This window comes from Cyanistes caeruleus, unplaced genomic scaffold (genome assembly GCF_971803275.1).
Source record: "Cyanistes caeruleus unplaced genomic scaffold, bCyaCae1.hap1.1 HAP1_SCAFFOLD_65, whole genome shotgun sequence".
Classification (NCBI taxonomy): Eukaryota; Metazoa; Chordata; class Aves; order Passeriformes; family Paridae; genus Cyanistes; species Cyanistes caeruleus.
Genome location: NW_028255884.1, coordinates 3,333,374 through 3,358,165, shown reverse-complemented (window position 1 = coordinate 3,358,165; position 24,792 = coordinate 3,333,374). Strand labels below are relative to the sequence as shown.

Below are 24,792 nucleotides of genomic sequence, written 5' to 3'. Positions count from 1 at the left end.
ATTGCCAGGGGTGGGAAAAGGATTCCCTCTCTCTAACCAGAGGAGAAGAGTGTCCTTTCTTGGCAGGAGGAAATACATGGCCAGGAAGAGCCAGTGAGTCGCATTTTAGTTTTCCCTATGAATAGTTTGTCTTATCCCTTCTGTTATCCACATTTTTTCTGTTCCCATTTGTTCCTTATCCCGTTGCTGTTCTCAATAAATTCTTCTTATCCCAGCATGGGATCTTTGCCTTTTGTGCTTTCCATGGGAGGTGGGAGGGAAGCGAGCGAAGGTGCAGTTTTAGCGGGAGCAGGAAATTGGGGAATGCCATTCCTGAAGCCCAGCCCGTGGAAACCGAGCATCCCAGCTGGTGCCAGGCCTGGTTGCCATGGCAGCAGCCTTGGGAGCGGGTCCCTGGCTGGGGGCTGCGGGAACCTCTTCCCTCTGGTGCCCAGGGACAGGAGTGGAGGGAGCGGCTGGAGCTGAGGCGGGCAGGTTTAGGCTGGATGTGGGGAAAAGGTTTTTCCCGCGAGGCTGCTGGGGCACTGAACAGGCTCCCCAGGGAAGGCTCCCAGCTCCAGGGCTGGCTGAGCTCCAGCAGCGTTTGGCCAGCGCTGCCAGGCCCAGGCTGGGATTGTTGGGGTGTCCTGTGCAGGGCCAGCAGTTGGACTGGAGGATCCCCATGGCTCCCTCCCAACTCAGCCAATTCTGTGCCTCTGGGATCCCATGAGCCTGGGGATGGGACTGCAAATGGTTGCCATGGCAACGGGCTCTGGCTCCAGGCCTGAGCTGGTGTCCATGGCAACCACCCCTGGCATGGGGTCTCCATGGAGCTGCCAAGGGACTGCCCATAGCAACAGGGGCTGTGCTGGCTGCCATGGAATCAGACCATCGCTACATGGGGCTGGTGATGGTTGCCTACCAAGGGCCAGATTTGTTACAGGCCCTCAGAGGGGCGCCATGGGGACATTCCAAGAGTCTCCAGGCTGTTCAAGAGCTGGAATGTCACAGGCAGAGACAGGGGCTTCACAGAGACTTCCCAGGGATTTCTGGGGATGCTGAAGAGCCGTGTGCTCAGACGCTGTCCCAGCAATTCCATGGTGACATCCCAGGGTTCCTTGGGCTGTAAAGGCACCGCTCTGTCACAGGCACTCCCGGGGGCTCCACGGTGACATCCCAGGAGTCCCCAGGCTGCCAAAGTGCTGGGATGTCACAGACACTCCCAGGGCTTCCTGTCATGGGCAGAGTGGGAGCTTCAGGCAAAAGCTTTATTTCTTCATTGGAGAAACCCCTGCTGGGTCATGAGTTAGACAAATGACACCCAACTGCCACCAGGAATCTTCAAACCCTTCCAGGATGCCAAGACTTTTAAATTCCTTCTAAGAGAGGAGACTGGGAGTGGCAGGATCCAAACCCAACCCCGGAGTTTGTCAAAGGTTTATGTGTAATAATTGGACAGGTGGAACTGAACCGTAATGCAATTTGTCCCACAGGATTAACAATGGAATATCAGTTATATTTATACAAATACCACTGTCACTGATTCTGGCATGATTAGACAGATTTATTTACATCACAAAGTAAATAAAGAAAAAGAGTTATTTACTCCAGAGTAGAGGAGCTATAACAATTATTAGACTATAGCGCCCTAGGAAACAATTTTGAAGTAAACAGGGCTTTGGTGGAGTTGTTTGAGCTCATTCCAGGCACAGCCTCCTGCTCCAGCAGGAACTGCCTTTCCTGTGCCATGCCCAGGGCAGATCCTGCTGCAGGAAAAGCCCCAGGCCAGCCCCAAGCCAGGGAAGGGCTCGGGCACAAGTGCAGAGTGCCGTGCTGGGAGCTGTGCCAGGGACAGCCTGAGGCACCAAAGGCACCTTGGCAGCAGCAGCTGCTTCCAGGCCATGGCCAGAAGGCTCCCTTGGCACCCCAGCCTGGTGGCCAGCACTGCAGAGCTGCTGCTTCAGGGCTCATTTCTGGCTGGGCTCTGAAAAGCCACTGCTGCTCCAGGAGCCTGACTGGGAAGCAATTGGCCCCAGCACCTTGGGGACAAGATAATAATGAAACAACTCTTCATGCCAGCAGAGACAAGGCAGGGGCAGAGGAAAGGGGAGAGCCAGGCCCAGGGGACATGGCTGCAATGGCGATTGTTACGAATTCACTCAAGAGAGTGATATGGTTCAATCAGAGAAAAGTTTTATTAATTACAGGAAGCAAGCAATAAGCAAAAGATCAGCGCTGGGTGACAGGGGAGCAGGAGAGTTCCCACTCCGCGAAACTGCCGCGCCGCTGGTTTCCGTACTCCCCCTTTTAACTTGGCTTCTGGGTTACGTGTCCTTTCTCGGGCGTCTCTGCGCATTTGTCTCCGGTTGCTAGGGGGTCTTTTTCTGCCTTCTGGTGGTCGCGGGATGAAGATCATAGGTCTTCCTCAGTCTTATCTTTTTGACCTTTCTTCACTGTTTTCTGTTAAGGCTTATCTTTGGTGACTTTCTGGAATTCAAGAAAGCTCGCAAGGTCTTTAGTGATTTATGCAAGCATCAGTAGCAACCTTCAACCTCATCCTGATTCCACAAAGCATAGTTTTGCAAAGCATCGTATCTACATGTTTAGGCGAACAAAAGGGTCTCTGCTTATCACAATCCCCCCTTTTTTCTATTCCTTACTTTTGTTCGCTAAATCTTTGTAGTTCTCTTTTACTTAGTTCTAAATAATCTTCTGTCTCTTCCCCATTTAAGGCTTCATATTTAGCTTGTATTAACATAAGGTGAGCTGCTTTTAACCTGCTTTTCATGATGTTAATGATTTTGTTGAAGATGCAAGGGCCAAAAGTAAGTCCTAAAATTAGTAAAATTAGCGGTCCCGCTATGGTAGATAGCAGAGTTGTTAACCAGGGAGAATAGTTAAACCAGGATTCGTACCAACTTTGTTGCATTTCTTGTTCTCTCTTTCTCTTTTCCAGTCCTTCCCGTAATTTGACCATAGTTTCTCTTACTACCCCACTTTTGTTTACATATACACAGCATTTTTCCCTGAGTGCAGCACATAGGCCCCCTTGCTGTAAAAATAATAGATTTAATCCCCTTCTGTTTTGCAAGGCCACTTCAGCTAGCGAGTCTAGGGAGTCTGTGAGGTCTTTTATAGATTTATCAATTCTTCTTAAATCCTCATCTACTGAAATTTTAAGCTCTCTGAACCCCTGCTGCTGATTCGCCAAGGACGCTCTACCTGTTTCTAGTCCAGTTCCTCTTATGCCTAGCAATACGGCTACTGTTAGTGCCATGAGGGGTTCTCGCTTCACCAAATGATGTTCTCGGACTATCTCTAGGTACCGGTGGGAGTTTAATAGGTACAGGGTGCTTGTTCTTCCCCTGCCCCATTCTTCCGGAGTGCCTTTAATCACACAGCCTCTTTCGCTTCCCCTGGTTTGTGGCCCACGCCCTCGCGGGCCAATGGGAACCGCACTACTGAGGGTCAACACTCGCTTGGGGAATCTGGCTGCCAGTCCCCCTCTCACACACACACACCACTCGCCACACTCCGGGACCCCGACCCCGACCGAACGGCTCCCGTAATACTCACGCGTCCTGCGCCTTCGTCCGGACACTGTGCACAGATTTTAAGGGGTCGACCGGTCTCCCTTTTGCTTATTGCTTAGATTTAGGTTCGTCGGTGCAACTGAGGCAGGAACCAGTCCTCTGGACTGCTAAATATTAAAGTGGGGGCGCCCACCGGTGGTACCGAGAATCCGTCCTGCAGATTGCATCCGAGTCACGGGCACCAAATCTGTTATAAATACACTAGAAAAGGATATATAAGGAAAGGTTTTTATTAATTATAGCAAGCCAGCAATAAGCAAAGTCGGCGCTGGGTGGCAGGGAGGAGGAGGAGAAACCTCTTCCCACGGAGCTGCCGCGCTTCCCGCTTCCGTGTTTGTCCTTTTATTCGTTTCGGCCTCCTGGTGATGTGGCTTTCTTCCGGCGTTTCTGAGCATGCGTCTCTGGTCATTAGATGATCTTTTTCTGCCCTCTTGTGGTCGTAGAAGGGAGGCTTCAAGCCTTCCTCACTCCTGTTCCATTGACCTTTTCTCACTGTTTCTCTCTCCAAGTTTATCTTGTCCTAGTGTTCCAGGAATTTCTGCCAGGCTGTTATTAATTATGCCAACTTCAGCGAGTTAGTGGCCTTCAAACCCCTTTCTCAACTTTATATCTAAAGTACAATTTCGCAAAGCATTCTATCATATCTATATATTTAGGCGAACAAAAGAGTTTCTATCTATCACAATAGCCTGTGCTGGGGGATGTAGGGGCCTTAGGGTGTGCAGGAAGCACAGGGACATTGTGACACTCTGGGCCAGCCCTGTTTGCGGGGTATTTCAGGAACCCCAGTGTACAAGAGTCACTCTGCTCCTGACTGGAAACGTCAGGCACAGCAAGGAAACAAAGCAACAACAATTTACCAAAAGAACAACACTTAGAATCATTTAACTTAGCTTATACTTCATGACTTACCCTCACTCACAGGCCTGACTGACTCAGATCTCCAAGGCACTCCAGCCCCTTCCAGAGCAGCATTTCTGCCCCTTTTGCCAGGGCACAGCACTGGTGTGTGCACACAGACACAAAGAGGCAGTGCAAGGCAGCTGTGAGAAATTCCCCTGCAGGGCAGGGAAATGCTCCCTGTGGATGCTTTGGCATCTCCCCAGCGGGCCAAGGGCTGAGCCTGGAGGAGTGGGGGGATCGGCCCAGGCTCCGTCCTTGTTCGGGGGTGCCCCGAGTGCAGCAAACGGGAGAGTTCCCGGCTCACAGAGGCCCCACTCCGAGGGAGGTGGCTGGCCCAGGAGAGCTGCAAGGGGCTCCTTTTGGAGCGCTGTTTGTAGGGCCCCAAGAGAGGGGCTTCAGGCACAGCAATGTTTCATCCTGGCCGCACTTGGCATCAACAGCTTTCTTTGCAAGGCTGAGAACAGGGATGTTGTGCCACGCAGGGAACAGGAACAGTTCCCAGGGCTGCTCCTGAAGCAAGCAGGAGCTGCTTGGGCAGCAGCAGTGCCTGGGAGCAGACAGTGTTTCTGATGAGCTGCAGAGGAGCTGAGCCCAGGGGCTGTTGGCCAAGGCCCAGGCCCAAGGAGCATTTCTCAGCTGGCAGGGCGGCCTGAGAAGGGCAGGGGGGAATGCACCAGCACAGGGCCCCATGGAACCAAGGGACATCTGTGACACTGCAGGGCACCATGAAATAAACAAAGCATTGTGACTCTGTGGGGCCTCATTGAAGCAGTGAGACCATTGTGGTCCCCACAGAACCAAGAGGACCATTGGGATACTGTGGGCCTCGTGAAACCAAGAGGCCTTTGTGACACTGCAGGGCTGCATGGAACCAAAGGTCCAGGATGACACTGAGGGGCCTCCTGTAATCAGTGGTCCAGGATGACACTGTGGAGCCAGAGGAGACCTTTGTGACACTGCAAACCGCCAAGGTCCATTGTGACATTTCAGGCCTCATAGAACAGAGGAGTCACGTGACATTGAGGGGCCTGTGGGACCACAGAGACCATTGTGACACTGCAAGGCCTCATGGAATCGCTGGGACCATTGTGACACTGCAGGGCCTGATGAATCCTGAGGCCATTGTGACACTGTGGTACTCCATGGAATCAAGAGTCCACTGTGACACTGCAGGTCTTCTTACAATCAGTGCTCCACTATGACACTGCAGGATCCCATGGAATCACAGCACCATTGTGACACTGAAGGGCCCCATGGAAGTAAGGGTCCATTGTGACTCTATGGGGCTTCATAAAATCAAGGGAACACAGAACAGGTCTGGCTGGTTTGGCCTCCCAGGGGCCTCCTGACTGGTCCAACTGACCTTGACATGTTGAGGGTCTCTTCTCATCTACTATTAAAACACTAAATTGTTGTTTAAAACAACAATAAACTGTGAATTCCTTCCTATGGGAAAAAATTGTCCTGCTACTCCAGGCATCCATGGCCAAAATTTGGATTCCACCTCCAGTGTTCCCTTCATCCAAAGCCTGCTCCCAGACAAAATCTGCCATTACAGACAAGTTGGGCTGGCCTTGGCCTCCTGATGTCCAGCCCTCACCTGCTTTCCAAACCCTGGATCTCTGTGCTTTCCTTCCTATGGAAAAGAATTGTCCATCTCAGCCAGGTGCCCATGACCAAAATAGGGATTCCACCTCCAGCTTTGCCTGTTGTGAGAGACTGGAGGAGATTGTTGGCTCGAAACATTTTGTGTTTCAAAGGGGAGGAAGGAGCAGGTCCAGCCTTGTCCTGTCCTGTAACCCCAGCACTGCAGTGCCCTGGAACCCCAATCCCCCCAGAGCCTCTATCCCAGCCCTGCAGTGTCTGCCAGTCCCTGGCACACCAAAGGCAATGCTCCACACCCACCTCTGGAGCCCCCTGCCCAGCTCCTGAGTGACCAAATGATCAGAAATCCCACCTGGGGAATGGGCCCAGGAAGACCAAGGGGTATTTAAGGCTGACCACAAGGCAAGCACACATCTTGACCCTGCCTCCTCTTGGGATTTCTATCTGAACATTGCTGGAATCCAGGAGTTGTGTTGGGGGTTAGGTGTCCTTTTTTTTTCTGGCTTGCCGGTGGAATTTTTACCCATTAGCTGCGGGGATAACCTAACTGTGGGTACTTGGTGGGTGCTCGACAAAGGACAAAGAGTGGCCGGGCTTGGGGGGGAAGGGGGCAGAAAAGGAGGCTGGGGACAGTTTTTAGCTGGCTTTCTTCGGCTTTGGGGAAAGACAATTTTTTTTCCTGGGTTGCGGAGCTGCTGCGGTAGAGAGAAGGGAATTTCGCCATCACCCAGATGGAGCTGCTGCTGCTTCTCCTTCTTCCCTCTTTGTTGGTGGCCTCGCACCCCCTGTCCTGCCGGGACGTGTGGCAGTGCCAGGCACCGCCGCGGAGCTGCTGATCCACCTCAGCCACCGGCCCAGGATCTCAGCTCATCCCTGCTGTTCCAGCTGAGTGTTCCTCAGAGCCCTGCAGGAGCACCGGGACTGCCCGCCCGAGGGGTTTGTGAAACAAAGCCTCTCCTCCATCCCGTCTCAGCCGAGAAAGCTGTCACGGAGCCCCTGGTTCTGTTTTCTTGTTATTGCTGTAGTTATTGTTTGTTTGTTCGCCTGGTTATACTAGTAAAGAACTGTTATTCCTATCCCCAGATCTCTGCCTAAAGGCACCTTGATTTAAAAACTATATTAATTTGGAGGGAAAGGGTCTACATTCTTTCATTCCAAGGGAGGCTCCGGCTCTCCCTAGCAGACACCTGTCTTCTAGAAATGAGACAAAATCTCCTCAATATCCTACTAATTTGAAAAAAAAATCCCACATAATTGCAGAAAAATCACACACAATTCCCTAAATCTTCTCAAAACCCTATCAAACTGCAGAAAAATCCCACCAAATCTCCACAAATTTCCACAAAAATCTAAGAAAAATCCCTCAAAATTCTTTAATTCTCAAAATACCAGAAAATAACGGAAAAATCAAAAAAAATTATATCAACTTTTGCAAAATCCCATAAAAATAAAAAAAAAAAAATCCCTGAATCTTCCCAAAACCCTACCAAATTCCACAAATATCTCACAAAATCTCCAGAATATCCCACAAAATTCAAGAAAAATCCCACCAAATTACAGAAAAATCCCATACTATTCCCTAAATGTTCTCAAAACCCTATCAAATTTCAGAAACATCCCAAAAAATCTCCACAAAATAGCAGAAAATCTAAGAAAAATCCCTCACAATTCTTCAGGTCTCCTCAAAATCTCAAAAACACCCAGAAAATTCCAACACAGTACAAAAAAATCCCACCAAATTCCAGAAACATCCCACCAAATCTCCACAAAATTCCACAAAATCTAAGAAACATCCCTCACAATTCTTCAAGTCACCTCAAAATCTCTCAAGATTCCAGAAAAATATCTCACAAAATTCCCTAAATCTTCCCAAAACTCTAACAAATTCCAGAAATGTCCAACCAAATCTCCACAAAATTCCAAAGAAGCTAAGAAAAATCCCTCATAATTCTTCATGTCTCCTCAATATCCAACAAAATTCCAGAACAATCCCACAAAATTGCAGAAAGCTTCTCAAAAGCCCAACTAATTGCAGAAACATCCCAAAAAATCCCTGCAAATTTCCACAAAACCTAAGAAAATACCTCAAAATCCTTCATGTCTCCTCAAAATCCCTGAAAATTCTAAAAAACTCCCACAAAATCTCCCCAATATCCTACTAAACTCAAGAAAAATCTCACCAAATTCAGAAAAAACCCATACAATTCCCTAAAGGTTCTAAAAACCCCACCCAATTCCAGTAATACCCCACAAAATCCCCACACATTTCCACAAAACCGAAGAAAATACCTCAAAATCCTCCATGTCTCCTCAAAATCCCGCAAAATTCTACAAAAATCCCTCCAAATCTCCCCAATATCCAGTCACATGCAAGAAAAATCCCACCACATTCCAGAAAAATCCCACACAAATCATTAAATGTTCTCAAAACCCCAGCAAATTCCAGAAACATCCCACAAAATCGCCACAAAGTTCCACAAAATCTAATAAACATCCCTCACAATTCTTCATGTCTCCTCAAAATCCCACAAAATTCCAGAACAATCCCACAAAATTTCAGAAATCTTCTCAAAAGCCCAACAAATCACAGAAACATCCCACAAAATCCCCACACATTTACACAAAATCAACGAAAATACCTCAAAATCCTTCATGTCTCCTCCAAATCCCTCAAAATTCTAAAAAACTCCCACAAAATCTCCTCAATATCCTACCAAATTCAAGAAAAATCTCACCAAATTCAGAAAAATCCCATTCAATTCCCTAAAGGTTCTCAAAACCCCACCCAATTCCAGTAATATCCCACAAAATCCCCACTAATTTCCACAAAATCAACAAAAATACCTCAAAATTCTTCATGTCTCCTCAAAATCCCACAAAATTCCACAAAACTCCCACAAAATCTCCTCAATATCCAGCAACATGCAAGAAAAATCCCACCAAATTCCAGGAAAATCCCACACAAATCATTAAATGTTCTGAAAACCCCAACCAATTCCAGAAACATCCCACCAAATCTAAACAAATTCCCACAAAATCTAAGAAAAACCCCTCACAATTCTTCATGTCTCCTCAATATCCCACCAAATTGCAGAAAAGTACCACAAAATTGCAGAAAGCTTCTCAAAAGACCAACTAATTGCAGAAACATCCCACAAAATCCCCACAAATTTCCACAAAATCTAAGAAAATACCTCAAAATCTTTCATGTCTCCTCAAAATTCCTCAAAATTCTAAAAAACTCCCACAAAATTGCCTCAATATCCGACCAAATTCAAGAAACATCCTACAAAATCCCCACTAATTTCCACAAAATCTAAGAAAATACCTCAAAATCCTCCATGTCTCCTCAAAATCCCTCAAAATTCTGCAAAAATCCCTCCAAATCTCCTCAATATCCAGCAACATGCAAGAAAAATCCCACCAAATTCCAGAAAAATCCCACACAAATCATTAAATGTTCTGAAAACCCCAGCAAATTCCAGAAACATCCCACCAAATCTCCACAAAATATCAAAAAATTCCACAACAGTACAAAAAAATCCCACAAAATACCAGAAAAATCCCACCAAATCTAAACTAATTTCCACAAAATCTAAGAAAAATCCCTCACAATTCCTCAAATCTCCTCAAAATCCAAAAAACTTCCCAAAAAAATACCACAAAATTGCAGAAATCTTCTCAAAACCCTACCAAATTCCAGAAACATCCCACCAAAATCCCCACAAATTTCCACAAAATATAAGAAAATACCTCAAAACTCTTTATGTCTCCTCAAAATCCCTCAAAATCCCACAAAACTCCCACAAAATCTCCTGAATACCCCACAAAATTCAAGAAAAATCCCACAAAATTCCAGAACAATCCCACAAAATTGCAGAAAGCTTCTCAAAACCCCACCAAATTCCAGAAACATCCCACCAAATCACCACAAAGTTCCACAAAATCTAAGAAACATCCTCACAATTCTTCATGTCTCCTCAAAATCCCACAAAATTCCAGAAAAAACTCCAACAAAACACCAGAAAGCTTCTCAAAACCACACCAGATTCCAGTAACATCCCACAAAATCCCCACTAATTTCCACAAAACCTAAGAAAATACCTCAAAATCCTTCATGTCTCCTCAAAATCCCTCAAAATTCCACAAAACTCCCACAAAATCACTTCAATATTCAACAAAATTCCACCAAAGAGATCACCAAGAAAAATCCCACCAAATTGCAAAAAAATCCCACACAAATCATTAAATGTTCTCAAAACCCCAGAAAATTCCAGAAACATCCCACCAAATCTCCACCAAATTCACACAAAATCCAAGAAAAATCCCTCACAATTCTTCAGGTCTCCTCAATATCCCACAAAATTCAAGAAAAATCCCACAAAATTGCAGAAAGCTTCTCAAAAGCCCAACTAATTGCAGAAACATCCCACAAAACCCCCACAAATTTCCACAAAACCTAAGAAAATACCTCAAAATACTTCATGTCTCCTCAAAATCCCTGAAAATTCAAAAAAACTCACACAAAATCTCCTCAATATCCAGCAACATGCAAGAAAAATCTCACCAAATTCAGAAAAATCCCATTCAATTCCCTAAAGGTTCTCAAAACCCCACCCAATTCCAGTAATATCCCACAAAATCCCCACTAATTTCCACAAAATCAACAAAAATACCTCAAAATTCTTCATGTCTCCTCAAAATCCCACAATATTCCACAAAACTCCCACAAAATCTCTTCAATATCATACAAAATTCAAGAAAAATCCCACCAAATTGCAGGAAAATCCCACACAAATCATTAAATGTTCTGAAAACCCCAGCAAATTCCAGAAACATCCCACCAAATCTAAACAAATTCCCACAAAATCTAAGAAAAATCCCTCACAATTCTTCATGTCTCCTCAATATCCCACCAAATTGCAGAAAAATACCACAAAATTGCAGAAAGCTTCTCAAAAGACCAACTAATTGCAGAAACATCCCACAAAACCCCCACAAATTTCCACAAAATCTAAGAAAATACCTCAAAATCTTTCATGTCTCCTCAAAATTCCTCAAAATTCTAAAAAACTCCCACAAAATTGCCTCAATATCCGACCAAATTCAAGAAACATCCTACAAAATCCCCACTAATTTCCACAAAATCTAAGAAAATACCTCAAAATCCTTCATGTCTCCTCAAAATCCCTCAAAATTCTACAAAAATCCTTCCAAATCTCCCCAATATCCTGCAAAATTCCAGAAACATCCCACCAAATCCCCACTAACTTCCACAAAATCAATGAAAATACCTCAAAATCCTTCATGTCTCCTCCAAATCTCTCAAAATTCCATAAAACTCCCACAAAATCTCCCTAATATCCTGAAACTTTCAAGAAAAATCGCACAAAATTGCAGAGAAATCCCACACAAGTCATTAAATGTTCTCAATACCCCAGCAAATTCCAGAAACATTCCACAAAATCTCCACAAAATTCACACAAAATCTAAGAAAAATCCCTCAAAATTCTTCATATATCTTCAGAATCCCACAAAATACCAGAAAATTCCACAGCAGTTCAATAAAATCCCACCAGATTCCAGAAACATTCCACCAAATCTCCAAAAAATTCCAAAGAAGCTGAGAAAAATCCCTCATAATTCTTCACGTCTCCACTAAATCCCAAAAAATTGAAGAAAAATCCCTCACAATTCCCTAAATGTTCTCAAAACCCCAGAAAATTCCAGAAACATCTCACCAAATATCCACAAAATAGCACAAAATCCAAGAAAAATCCATCATAAATCTTCAAGTCTCCTCAAAATCCCACAAAATTCCACAAAATTCCCACAAAATATCCGTAATATCCGACCAAAATTCAAGAAAAATCCCACCAAATTGCAAAAAAATCCCATACAATTCCATCAATGTCCTGAAAACACCCACAAATTCCCAAAACGTCCAACCAAATCTCCACAAAATTCCAACGAAGCTAAGAAAAATCCCTCATAATTCTTCAAGTCTCCACAAAATCCCGCAAAATTTCAGAAGAATCCCATACAATTCATTAAATGTTCTCAAAACCCCAGCAAATTCCAGAAACATCTCACCAAATCTCCACAAAATACCACAAAATCCAAGAAAAATCTCACAAAATTGTAGAAAAATCCCACAGAAATCATTAATTGTTCTCAAAACCACACCAAATTCCAGAAACATGCTACAAAATCCCCACTAATTACCACAAAACCTAAGAAAATACCTCAAAATCTTTCATGTCACCTCAAATCCCTCCAAATTCCACAAAACTTCCACAAAATCTCTTCAATATCATACAAAATTCAAGAAAAATCCCACCAAATTGCAGAAATATCCCACACAGTTCATTTAATGTTCTCAAAACACCAGCAAATTCCAGAAACATCCCACCAAATCTCCACAAAATTCACACAAAATCCAAGAAAAATCCCTCAAAATTTTTCATGTCTCCTCAAAATCCCACAAAATTCAAGAAAAATCCCACAAAATTGCAGAAAGCTTCTCAAAAGACCAACTAATTGCAGAAACATCCCACAAAACCCCCACAAATTTCCACAAAACCTAAGAGAATACCTCAAAATCCTTCATGTCTCCGCAAAATCCCTCAAAATTCTAAAAAACTCCCACAAAATCTCCTCAATATCCAAGAAAAATCCCACCAAATTCAGAAAAATCCCATACAATTCCCTAAAGGTAATCAAAACCCCACCCAATTCCAGTAATATCCCACAAAATCCCCACTAATTTCCACAAAATCAACAAAAATACCTCAAAATTCTTCATGTCTTCTCCAACTCCCACAAAATTCCAGAAAATACTACAACAAAACTCCAGAAAGCTTCTCAAAACCCCACCAAATTCCACAAACATCCCACCAAAATCCCCACAAATTTCCACAAAACCTAAGAAAACACCTCAAAATCCTTCATGTCTCCTCAAAATCCCACAAAATCCCACAAAACTTGCACAAAATCTCCCCAACATCTTACAAAATTCAAGAAAAATCCCACAAAGTTGCAGAAAAAACCCTTACAATTCCCTAAATGTTCTCAAAACATTCACAAATTCCAGAAACATCCCACCAAATCTCCACAAATTTCCACAAAATCTAAGAAAAATCCCTCAAAATTCTTCAAGTCTCCTCAAAATCTCACAAAATTCAAGAAAAATCTCACAAAAAACTTCGAATTTTCTCAAAATTCGAGAAAATTCCAGCAAAATCACACAAAACCTTCACAGAATTCCACAAAATCTATGAAAAATCTCACACTAAATTCTTCTTGTCTTCTCAAAACCCTTCAAAATTCTAGAAACATTTCACAAAATCTCCTCAATATCCCACAAAAATCAAGATCCCATAAAGTTCCAGAAAAATTTCCCAAAATTGCCTAAATCTTCTCAAAACCTTAACTAATTCCAGAAACATATCACAAAATCTCCACAAATTTCCACAAAATCAAAGAAAAATCACAGAAAATCTAAGAAAAATGCCGCAAAATTGCAGAAAAATCCCACAAAATTGCAGAAATCTTCCCAAAACCCCACCAAATTCTAGAAAGATCCCACAAAATCTCCTCAAATTTCCACTAAAATCCAGAAGAAATTCCATAAAATTCAAGAAAAATACCACAATAATCCAGAAAAATCCCACAAAAGTGCAGAAAAGTCCCACAAAATTAAGTAATTTACATCTGTCATGGCAGTTGTAGATCCCAGCTGCTCTTGCCCCTCTTCTGCTTGCCACTTGAATTTTAGCAGTACAGCTGCAATTGCCTCTTTCAATCAGTGCTACCCACTGTGCTTTTGTCACGGGGAACTCAGGATTTTTGTTTCAGGCATCATGATCAGTAGAGATCAAAATGCTCCCAAGTCCCTGAGCACTAAGTCGAGGGGAATTAAAGCCACACAGGTCACATTTGCAGTGCTCAAACACAGCCCTGTTGCTGCTGCTGCTGCTGCTGCAATAGAATCAACTGACAGAGGCCATCACAGAAATTGCCTCTGCAATGGCAAATCAAATGAAAAAATCCACCAGGAAAAAGAAAAACCAGAACTTCCCAACTCGCTTCATTGTTTCTTCTGAGCAGCAGAAGAAAAAGGAACAGGGCACCTTTCAGGCAGCTCCACAAGCTCAGGGTTCCCATTTCCTGGGGAATCTGAGATACAATTGGCCTTGTTAAAAGGATAAAAGCAAAGGGAATGAATTGGGAATTATTAGGAAAAAATGACCCTTCTTACACACAAAGTTCACCAAGTCAGTCCCTGCATTTCTCCTTTTCACATTCTTTCTCTCATCCACTGACAGGTCCAGCTTATCATGTTCTGCTGCTTATCATCAACTGATTGTGCTCTTGATTTCTCCCACTGCAAGAGATGTAGAATCATCTCAACTGAACACAGAAACAAACTCCCTCTGTCAGCCCATCTTCATGTTCCAGATCACTTTCCAGATGTCCAGGGGGCTGTTGGAATGATGAGCTCTCCACTGCTGGCTGCAGGCTCTGGAGATTCTTTCTCCACATTCAGCCAGGCTTGTATTCCCCAACAATTCCTGGTAGCCCATCATGTTTTCTTTGGGTAGAAGAGGAACAATGAAAACCTCACCAATGGCACAACTCCCCTGTGCACAAGGAAAAGAAAGAACAAGTTGTCAAGTTCTTCAAACATTTGTCCTGCTTTGCTGCAAGAGTTGTGCTGCACTCACAGTGTGGGAAGCCAAGAGAAGCTGCAGCTGGGGGCACATCTTGTGACAGGAGCTGAGCCTTGTTCTCCAGGACAGGTTTTTGGAAAGAACAGACGGGACTGGGGAGAAGATTCTGGGAAAATTGAAAGGGCTTTTTTAAGAAATTAAAAGAAAATCCAAAGAATCAACCAATATGATTTTCTCTATTTTGCTCTATTTTTTTTTCTCTATTCTCTATTTTTATGTTCCTCTTTTCCATCTTGCGCTGTTTCTCCATCCCATTCATTCCAAAGGGCTCTCACCTCTAAGATCTGAGACTTGGCAAGTTTTAGACACTGTAAAATACCCTGAGCTATAGCCAGTTTGCCTTGCCCTGTTTTCCTTGGAAAGCAATGCTGGAGACACAAGTGCAGTGCTTGGCTCAGGTACAAATTCTGCATTCAGGGAATGTGCTCAGACGGTGTCTGACCCTCAGCAGGGACAAGGCACAGCAGCAGCCAAGGGCATTGCTGTGCCCCTGTGCAGGAGTCCAGACTCTGGCTCTTGGCTCAGCAGGGCAAAGTTGCCGTGTTTGGCCAGGCTCAGGGGCTGCCCGGGGAGCGCGGGGCTCGGGCCGGGGCCGAGCGGGCAACGGACAAACGGACACGGGGACAAACGGCCCCGGTGCTTCAGTTGCAGCGGCAGCGGCGGCAGCAGCAGCAGCGGCAGCAGCAAGAAGCGAATTTAAAAATTTTCTGTCTCTCCTCTCCCTCTCCCGCGGTCCCGCATCCTCTCCCGGTCTCCCTTTCCCAGTGTCCCCTCATCTCCCAGCTTCCCCTCTCCCCGTGCCCACCCGGGCCATGCCCCCAGCCCGCCCCCGGCCCCGGGTGGGGCTGCCTCGGCCCCGGCCCCGTCCCCGTCCCCGCCCATCCCGCCGAGGTCTCCTCTTCGCCTGGCTCTGGCTGTGCTGGGCGGGCATCAGTGCCAGGGGCTGGGGCGGCATTGCCGCCCTTTGGCTCCGCCTGGCCCGACCCCGGCCCCGGCCCCGGCCCCGGCCCCGGCCCCGGCCCCGGCCCCGGCCCCGGCCCCGGCCCCGGCCCCGGCTCCTCCCGGGGCCCGCGGAGGACACAGGCGGTGCGGCCGCTGCCGCCGCCTCCGCTGCGGCTTCCCCGGCCCGAGCTCCGCCGCTGTCGCGTTCCAGTGAGGGAACGCCTGCGGGTGCCCGGCCCGGGGAGCTCGGGGAGCGCTCGGGGGCCGTTCCTGGCCCCGGGCCGAGCACTGACGGCCGCGTCTCTTCCCCAGGGAAGGCGCAGCAGGCCCTGCAGCAGCGCTACCGAGTGGGGTCACTGCTGGGGCGCGGCGGCTTTGGCAGAGTTTTTGCGGCCACTCGGCTCTCGGACGGACTCCCGGTGAGCAGAGGGGCCGGCGGCGGGCGGAGGAGGAGGAGGGGGCGGAGGAGGAGGATGGGGCTGGACACGGTGGGCGGTGAGCTGAATCCGCTGTTCCCTTTGGCTTGCAGGTGGCCATCAAAAAGGTGCCACGGAACCGCGTCCGGCACTGGGGCGAGCTGGTGAGTGAGCGGGGCCAGCGGCAGAAGCCGGGCCGTGCCGGGCGGGGATGAGCCGGGGCCCGGCAGGGTGGGAGCCGCCAGGACACCTGCAGGGAGAGCGGGCGTGGGGCCGGCGGAGGGCACAGAGCATCCCGGGCTGGCTGAGGGCTCCCCGAGCCCTGGCACGGCCTCAGCCCCACTGACGGCACCGTGCTCCTCCCGCAGCCCGACGGCACCAGCGCACCCCTGGAGATAGTGCTGCTGGACAAGGTGTCCACAGGCTTCCCCGGTGTGGTGCAGCTGCTGGAATGGTTTGAGCTCCCCAACACCATCGTGATGGTGCTGGAGCGCCCGGAGCGGTGTCAGGACCTGCGGCGTTTCATTCGGGCACGGAGGTTCCTGTCCGAGGAAGAGGCGCGGGAGCTGTTCCAGCAGGTGCTGGCGGCCGTGCGGCACTGCACCAGCTGCGGGGTCCTGCACCGAGATATCAAACCTGAGAACGTCTTGGTAGACCTGGACACCGGCGAGGCAAAACTGATTGACTTCGGCTGTGGCACCTACCTGCAGGACACAGCCTACACTCAATTTGCAGGTGAGCCCACACAGGGGTGGTGATCCCGGTCCTGGCATCTCCTGGCCCAACATCTCCTGGCCCAACCAGGGTGTGGCAGCAGGGATTCTCCCAGGACTGGGGCTGGGGATGGGGCAGCCAGCCTGACAAAACCCCCGTGGGTGAGAGTAGCAGAGAGGGGGAGGCAGAACCTGTGCACCAGCTGGTTTGGTGTACAGGTGAGAATGGGCTTGGACTGCTCTGCTCACCTGGTTTGCCTTGGTTCAAGATATTTTTTGGGCAATGCCAGCAGGGAGGATGTGGGTGTGGTTTTTCCCCAGCACTGAGTGGGTATTTCCCTTTGTGTTTCATGGTCGGGCCTTGCCAGGGTTTCCGCTGCCCTCTTCCAGCAGCAGTGGCTTCTTTTCCAACCCCAGGTTTGTACCCAAGTCCCAGGTGCTGGTGAGAGAGCAGCAGGTCACCCCGTGTGCCACTGGGGCAGCCCCCACATGCCCAGGGATGCTGGGGCCAGGCTCTGGGAGCAGCAGCATCCCCCTGATGAGCTCCATCCGTATTCCATAGGAACACCGTCATACAGCCCCCCGGAATGGAACGACTTCGGCTGGTACCATGGCGAGGCAGCGACCGTCTGGTCCCTGGGCATCCTGCTGCACGAGATGGTCTGCGGGGAGCACCCTTTCAGGAGGGGCAGGAACATCAGATGGGGCCAGCTCCCGCTGCCACAACGGCTCTCCCAAGGTGGATCCTCATCTCTGGGCACGGGGGGAACACCAGTGTTGGGAGACAGCAGCGGGCTCGTGAGCATCCCGCTCTGGCAGCTGCTGAGGAAGTGGCACATGTCCTGCTCTCCTGCTCTCCTCCAAAACAAAAAATTGATGGGAAAGTTTAGGCACAGCTCTGAGCACATCCAGCACGGCCTGGGCACGGGAATAGTGGGGCAAAGCAGACAGGAGCCTTCTCCAACTGACCAGTGGTTTGTGATTTCTCTCCCCAGACTGCCAGATTCTGATCAGGTGGTGTTTATCCCTGAACTCCTTGGACAGGCCCTCGTTAGAAGACCTGTTCTGTGATCCCTGGATGCAGGATATTCATCAGCCCTAGAAGAAGGGAGAGAGCCACAGGCACAGTGATGCAGGGACCTGGTAAGTTACAGCTCCACACATGCCCTGGCAATCGGCAGCAAAGAAACCCAGACTTTTTTGTCCTGCCTGTGTCACTGCACTGGGGTCATGGAATGGGAACACACAGCCCTTGTGCTGGAGCTGAGCTGCTCTGCCCAGCACTGGTGGGCACCATCTGAGCTGGTTTTGCTTGTCCTGCTTCACTGACAGCCGGGCCCTGGGCAGAACCCTGACAGCCTGGTGTCACCCCAGGGAAGAAGGAGCCCCTGGAGAAGCTGTACCAGGTGGGGCTGCTGCTGGAGACATGGAGGACAGCAGCAAGGATGACAACCTCTTCCTCCACCTGGCCAGCAGGAGCTGGCGATGATGGACTTTGATTCTGGCACCTTCTTCAAAGCCAGGCTCCACAGGGAATTTTCAGGTAAGTCCAGACCCAGGGGGATGCTCCCAGATTTGTGCATTGGCCGGGAACCAAAGGTTTCCCCTTTGCTGGGGCAGATGCAACTGATTCCTCAGTGGCTGCCCAGCTGGTTTTTGGCAGGGCTGGGGACGTGGGCTGGGGTGGTTACGAAATGGGAGTGGGATCCTGGCCCTGCCAACAGCCCCCAGCACCCACCGTGCCCCGGGCTGGGGCTGGGGCAGCCAGCCCGACACAAACAAACCCCCATGGCAGGAGCACAGGTGGGACTCCAGAACCTGAGCACGGCTGCTTTGCTGTGCAGGCAAGGAAGGGCTTGGGCTGCTCCACTCCCCTGCTTTGCTTTGCTTTGTGATTTTGGGGGACAGTGCAGGGGGGAAGGGAGAAAGCATGGGCTTCCCTCACCCATGGGTGGGTTTTTCCCTAGAATGTAGGGGTTGGGCCTTCCTCAAGCTCCTGACAGACATAAGATTTTTTACCATTTTTCTTGTTCCCCCTTTTTGTCTGTAACCTATTTTCATTAATTTGTTGTTTGTTTTTCTAAAGGAAGCGTTCCAGGTGGGGTCCAGTCTGGATCAGGAAGTGCTTGGGACCAGCTGTGGCCTGGATGGGCCGTGCCCTTGGAGAAGACTGAGGACATCGTTTGGGACCAGCTTTTCTTGTGGCAGCGGATGGTGTGAGGTGGGTCCTCATCTCCTTGGCATGGCTGGGACAAGAGCTTTTGGGAGATGGCAGCGGGCACAGGAGCATCCCGCTCTGGGCAGCTGCTGAGGGGCTGGATCTGCCGTGGCTGGCTGCAGGCTGGGCACATGTCCTGCCCTCCTGCTCTGCTCCCCAAGGCAGCAGTGATGGGCAGCTTTGGGCCCAGCTCTGAGCACGGCCAGCATGGCCTGGGCACCGCGGCTGGCTGGGACAAGGGGACAGGAGCCTTCAGCTGACGGGCGGTTTCTGCTTTCTCTCCTTGCAGCCGGGCTCTGCGGATGCTGAGGCTGCTCTGGGCTCTGCCAGGGCTCTGCTGGGCTCAGCACCGGGCCGGGATCAGCCAAAGAAGAAACGCTGTGACCTGCAGCAGAGACTTGAGCATTTTGGCAATGCAGCTCAAGTCTGCAGAGTGTCCACCTCCAAGGGAAAACATGATACCCCCCAAAAATTAAACTTGTTCCATAACTTCTGAGATGGAATCAATCTGGGATGACCCCAAATGACATTTTTCATCTTGCTCAAGCTGTAGCTCAGCCCTTCTCTGAACAGTTGTGTCCCCACACCTGCCTTTTACTTCACAACTGCTCCCTCCTTTCCCTCAGTGAGTTCCCAGCCCATCACAGTCTCCATCACACTGCAGCCTTCCTTGATGCCCCTCACCACGAGGAAGGCCAAGCCCCAGTCTCAGGGACTCATCCAGTCAGTGGCTGAAGAGCAGCAATGTCTGTCTGTGCCAGGGGCTCTTGGATGTCTCTGTATCCATGGACAGAAGGGTCTGTCTGTGCCAGGGGCTCTTGGATGTCTCTGTATCCATGGACAGAAGGGTCTGTCTGTTCCAGGGGCTCTTGGATGTCTCTGTATCCATGGACAGAAGCTCTGTCCTTGCAAAGGTTTCCATAATATCTTGGTACCCATGAGTATGGAATGAACACAGAGAGTGAAAGTGTCAGTCACGTTGTTTGCACACTCCTTCCTTTCCATCCAAGACACATCCATGCACACCCCCACGTACAGATATATTAAAAGGATAGGGATGGATAGAGATTTCCCACAGAGCTCTAACTTTGGCAGAACTCACCTTGTAAGCCATGGCCAGGGCATTTTTTTCCCAGCTCTGTGTCAGTAGGTGTCCAAGAGCTGAAGGGAACAGCATTTAGAAGCAGTTCCAGGATTTCTAGGCAGGAAAGGGAGCTGATAACCATCCACATAACTCACCATATTCGTCAGGATGGGCTGCTGGTTCTTTAGGAATATGGCACAATGGAGACACGAGACTTGGGATAATCCCAGCTCTCTGTGGATCTGTGCAAAGGTGGAGCAGCAGAAACATCTTGTGTCTTCTTTGGGGACACAAGGTCCAAGGAGCTGGGGTGGCAGAGCGTGACCTGGGCTGGTGGCAGGTGAAGTCCCATTTCATGACATCCCGGAGTGGCACAGGACAAAGCTCCAAGCAGCCACAGCCCCACTGAGGAAGACCTGGGAGTGCTGCACATCCCATAGGAAAAGCTGCATTCCCTCAGTCCATTGGCATTTATCACTTCCATTTGCAACACTTTAGGTCCAAGTTTCAAACTGCAAAATTTTGACACTCAAGACACAGTCATGAAGAACATGTATTTCAATTTCCTATTCCTTTAACTGCAGTGTAAAATATCTCGATATTGGAAATCATCCATCAAATCTGTCAAGGAAGGCAGCTAATGGATCCTTTCCACTAGCACGTGTACAAACTAAGGAACTAAAATCAAGGCTGAGTTCTCTTTTTCAAAAGATCAGTTACCTCTTTCTTACTCTAGTGTTATAGAAGATTATTCACTACACATTTGGGGGTAATTTTTATCTTTTTTTGTTTGTTTGTTTGTTTGTTTGTTTACAGAAAACATGTCCTAGAAAAGGCACGTCCTTTGCTCCTGGTTCCCGTGTGGAGCAGCTCCCTTCCCGCTGGCTGAGCTGCTCAGGCAGAGCCCGGCAGCTCCTGGCCCTGCAGGGCTGAGGCTTTTCCCCGTTGCTGGGCACAGACTGATGGAGCAGCACTGCTGAACACGGGCACACGCAGAGGGAGCAGAGCAGCTGCCTTTGCCCACCTGAAGCTCCAAGGCCAAACTCTGAGCAGGCACGGCTGCAAGAGACTCACAGGCTCCCTGTTGGCTCTGCTGCCCCACTTGTGCCCGGCCCAGCTCTGCGGGAGGCAGAGGGAGAACAAGGGGCAGCTCCCTCCCAGCCCCAGCCCAGGGACCCCTCCAGCCCCGGGCCTCGGGCCACTGTCAGCACCCGCTGCTCCAGCCACCGCTTCTGCTGGCACTGCCAGCAACAACCAAACTGGGGCTGGTCCCCAGGGAGCAGCAGCAGTGCCTGGATCTGATCCCTCAGCCTGGGGCAGCCCCCTGGGGGAACAGAGGGCACAGCAAGAGGGACAAAACCAGGCAGAGGCAGAGACTGGGAAGAGCCAGAGCTGGGAGCAGGAACAGCTGCTTCATTGCACTCCTGGAGAAAGCTCTTGGCTGGCTCAAAGCACTGAAAGGTGTGAAAGGCAGAGAGGAGGCCACACCAAACAATGCTCCTGTTTTCACACCCTCCTGTAGTAAATGGAAATGATTTGTGCTAACTAAAGTGTAACTATTTGGAAAGTTATTATTAGGAGCAATCAAGGGAATTGGTGTTACAAGGCAGATGTACCCCTCTACAGATGTTACATGTTAAAATTAAGATAGAGGATGTAGTTTTGAGATAAGAAATGTCCTAAGACAAAATCAACCTTGAGATGGATGAAGTTGGAATGACTTTAGGCACTGGGCCTGAAAATTATAAAATATAAGACTAATTAGTGGAGCACAATGCTCACTTACATAACACAACGCTTGGTACACACACACAGCCTGTGAGGTTATCCAGAGGACAATGAGGATGAGTGTAAGCCTTCATCCAAAAGACCACCAAAAGAAGACTGAAGACCCCCTAGCAACAAGTGAAGCATGCACCATGAAGAATAGTGATGTAAAATTTAAAAATTGGAAGTAGGGGGAAATTTATGGGAAACATGAATGAATATGTATAAGCATACAGTATATAAGTTTAGTTTGAATTGCTTTGTTTTGTACGTGAGGTGGGGTGAGAAGCCCTCTCTGTACTCCAGTCAGCTTTGCTTATGCTTTAATCATAATTACTGGCAAGCTATATTCATATATATATTCATACAAATATATGCATATGTGTATATATATATATATATATATGAATATATTCACTAAATTGTACTCTTTTACTAAATTGTATTCCTTCTATATCAAATTGCTATTTAATCCACTAAATTATACTCTTTTATTAAATTGTTTTCTTGTATTCAATTCACTAAATGGTATCAATTTTTTCTTGTTATTAAACTGCTGTTAACCCAATAGCCCTAGCTGTCCAAATTTAAATTTCATTTATGACACTGCCCTTGGGTGAGTTACAGCCACAGCGAGAGGGAGGAGGAGATGATCCCACCCATGGCTGCTGCTGGCTCCAGACATTTGCTGAGATAAAGCTGAGCCAGAGCTTCAGCATCTCCCCCAAAATCACAGAATCACAGAATGCCTTGGCTTGGAAGAGACCTTAAAGTTCATCTCATTCCACCCCCTGCCATGGCAGGGACACCTTCCACTATCCCAGGCTGCTCCAAGCCCCGTCCAACCTGGCCTTGGACACTTCCAGGGATCCAGGGGCAGCCACAGCTTCTCTGGGCAAGCTCTGATCTCTGCCCAGGTGAGCAGGGACAGGAGCCGAGGGAACGGCTGGAGCTGGGCCAGGGCAGGGCTGGGCTGGAGATGAGCAAAAGCTTCTTCCCCCCCAGGGGGCTGGGGCAGTGCCCAGGCTCCCCAGGGAATGGGCACGGCCCCGAGGCTGCCGCAGCTCCAGGAGCCTTTGGCCAGCGCTGCCAGGGATGCACAGGCTGCGATTGTTGGGGTGTCTGTGCAGGGCCGGGGGCTGCACTCCATGATCCCAATGGGTCCCGGATGCCAGCTCAGCCCCTTGTGCAACTCTCACCCTTGGGCTCAGCCTTTGTGTCCCCTGGAGGCGCTGGCAGAGCTGATGGGGTGGGGCAGGAGCGGGGCAGCCCCAGCGTTCCCCTGGCAGTGACAGCACAGCCGGGCCAGCAGCCCCAGCGTTCCCCTGGCAGTGACAGCACAGCCGGGCCAGCAGCCCCAGCGTTCCCCTGGCAGTGACAGCACAGCCGGGCCAGCAGCCCCAGCGTTCCCCTGGCAGTGACAGCACAGCCGGGCCAGCAGCCCCAGCGTTCCCCTGGCAGTGACAGCACAGCCGGGACAGCAGCCCCAGCGTTCCCCTGGCAGTGACAGCACAGCCGGGCCAGCAGCCCCAGCGTTCCCCTGGCAGTGACAGCACAGCCGGGCCAGCAGCCCCAGCGTTCCCTCCCTGGAGACGCTCCAAGGGAAGCGGCCAGAGCCGCGTCCAGTCAGCGGAACTGAGCGGCCACTGAGCACCCCCGGCCTGGGCTGCTGTGGATTCCTCTGCACACAGCTCGGGGAAGGTGCCCTTGGCCACCCCCACAGTGCCACAGACAAGTGTCACACACAGTTACCCAGCTCTGCCCAGATCTGCCAGCAGGAATCAATTAAAAAAAAATAAAATTAAAACCACCAAAGAAACAAGATACAGGGGACTCCTCCCAGCAGATCCTTTCCATCCTTCAGTTGTCACACCTGCATGCACACAAGACCTGGGGCTGCAAAAAATCAGGCTTCATTGGCACATTTGCAGAAAAATCAGGTTTAGGACAGGCTATCAGCAGAACTGTTCTCAGCTGGGTGAAAAAGGCCCCTTTGGCAGCTGCAGGGCCATTGAAAATGCAGACCCTCAGCCCATGGGGGAGAAAAGGGCTCTGGATTCCCCTCCCCTGACACACAAACCCTGCTCCCAGGCTGCTCCCCACACAGGATTCTACTGGAGGACTGTGGAAAGCTGAGAGTTGGCTCTGGCTTCTCCATGTTCCATGTCCTAAAGCTGCCTGGGAGAAGAAATGTAGGGTCAGCTCCACTGGCACAATCCCTCCTGGCCCAGGGCACAGCCCCAGGAAGGTCTTTGCTCCTCCCTTGGCCCTCCCTGAGGAGGCTGGCAGGGCTGGCAGGTTTATGGCATTTGTCCCTGCTGCCCCTCACATCCCACTGCCCCACAAAGAGCCCCGAGCCACCCGTGAGGGACAGGCCCTGCTGGGCCAGGCCTGGGCTCAGGGCTTGGCCTTTCTGCTTCCTCCAACCCAGCCAGGGCTGGCTCAGCATTGCAGTTCCTGTGCTGTGCCCCAAGCTCGCTCAGGCCCTGCTGGAAAGGGACCTGAGGTACCTCCATCCCCTCGGGCAGTGCATGGGAGAAAACAACAAACTTCTCAGGAGGATGGGAACAAACTTTCAGCTGCAAACTTTAGAGAATGAGGTACTTGGGAAATCATAAAGCTGCATGCAATTAGAGGAAATCACTTCACTAAGCACAGACTGAGCCAACTCGCCCAACCCATCCAACTTCAAGTTATCCAGATTTTGAAAACTGGAAGTCAGGGGAAGAGAGAGGGGGACAGAGATCCACAGTCAGCCTTGGATCCAGCGCCATCTCAGCTGCTGTGAGCTCCAGGGCCGTGGCACATGTCAGTGTCACACCCGTGTCACAGCCTCACCT

General features: G+C 49.3%; 1 protein-coding gene and 1 long non-coding RNA gene across 4 annotated transcripts in view; one reads left to right on the top strand and one right to left on the bottom strand.

The window, feature by feature from the left end:
- The window catches only part of LOC147647200 (uncharacterized), a 182,290-nt gene that overhangs the window by 144,395 nt on the left and 13,103 nt on the right, over positions 1-24,792 (bottom strand). The gene's annotated exons all lie outside the window — the stretch shown is intronic.
- LOC147647202 (uncharacterized) lies at positions 17,451-19,098 on the top strand. Its single transcript, XR_015281645.1, has 4 exons — positions 17,451-17,622; positions 17,879-18,026; positions 18,216-18,426; positions 18,970-19,098. It is a non-coding gene; the product is annotated as an uncharacterized LOC147647202 (long non-coding RNA).